Source organism: Centroberyx affinis, unplaced genomic scaffold, assembly GCF_046629955.1.
Source record: "Centroberyx affinis isolate AG114_WGS23_722 - 3 ecotype Tasmania unplaced genomic scaffold, CSIRO-AGI_Caff_v1 ptg006983l_1, whole genome shotgun sequence".
In the NCBI taxonomy this organism is placed as follows: domain Eukaryota; kingdom Metazoa; phylum Chordata; class Actinopteri; order Beryciformes; family Berycidae; genus Centroberyx; species Centroberyx affinis.
The window spans coordinates 47,501-49,048 of NW_027283537.1; positions in this window are offsets into that span (position 1 = coordinate 47,501).

Sequence of the window (1,548 nt, forward strand, 5' to 3'; positions counted from 1 at the left end):
TCATCCCCTAACATTTTCTCATCCACTTACATTATCTCATCCTCTCTCATGTTTTCTCATCCTCTCATTTTCTCATCTTCTTGTTTTCTCATCCTCTCTCACATTTTCTCATCCTTCTCATCTCATTTCATCTCCCATGCTCTCACTCTGTAAAAGTCATTCCTTCCTTCCTGTTCTTTCCTGCTCTCGCTCTCTCCACCATCTTTCTCACTCGCTTTATCTCTCTCTCTCCCCTTCTGCCACCTCTCTCTTCTCTCTCTCTCTCCAACAGTTTCTCATCCTCTCTCTCACCCCCCCCTGTGCTTCTCACTCTCTCGTTCTTGCTCTCTCCTCTCCCTCTCTCCACCATTTCTCTGCCTCTCTCCTGTTCATCAGCCCTATCTGTCCTGCTGCCGTCAGGCTCTCATCTCTCCCTGTCTTTCATCTCCCTCCATCTCTCTCTCTCTCTCTCTCTCTCTCTCCGATACATCACTCCGCTCCTCAAAGACAAAAGACAGAGAATGGGAGGTGGTGGTTGTGTGTGTGTGTGTGTGTGTGTGTGTGTGTGTGTTTGGGGAGGGGTCACACACAGAAAGTAGCATCTCTCTGAATCCACATCCCCTGTTCTTCATTCAAGTTTTACAAAGGAGCTAAATGAAGAGAACTGTTTCCAAAAATGGGATATCCACCTTTTTTTCAAATTCCTACTCTTACAAAATGATGAATAGCTCAGAAATAGACCAAATTATAGGACTGTTTTTGAGGATAGTAGGTCAGTTGAGTTCTTAGTTGATAACACTTTTAAAGCCTGGATGCAGATAGGGAATGATAAATATCACAAAATTATTTTTTTCCCTAATGCATTAGCATTTTGAAGCAGAACTCTTCGCTTGGAATACATCATCACTGAAAGCTCTCTGGCCAATTTGCCTAGGTTAGACAGGAGTGTAAGGGTCGCATGCTGATGTGTGTGTGGGAGTCGCATCATGGCACCTCTGGGTGTCAAAGAACACATTATGTGCTGTAAAGCTGTGGCCGAGTCAAGCGAGCGCGATCATTATTGCTTGACGTTTCTATAGAGTTTTTATTATATAACATGATATGACGGCTTGAGGGGGCGGTGTATGATATCAGTGAGAAGTGTCAAACATTATTATCTCCACACATGGCGAGCAGCTCTCAACCACGCAAAAAAAAAAAAAAAACTATTGGGGTTACACAAATTGGAAGACTTATATAGTGTGCAAATTGAACTACAAGGTCACGCAGCCGGAGCGAGCGAGAGAATATCAAGCCAATCCACAAGCTTACACTGAAGGACTGAGGAGATTTAAAAAGCTCGGGGCGTACTTAGAGGTTTAGCAGGCTAAAGCGCATACCATACACCCTCGGCATTGTGGGATGGAATGTTTGAATTCAGCTCATGACTTTCACCCCCAGAATGCAATGCAGCAGACATGTTGTGTTTAGTGGCAAAGGTAAGACTTACGGTTCGCTACTTATTGTTTAATTACATTGTTAATTTATCATTTATTAACTACTAACTGATATATTTGTTAGCTACTCAAT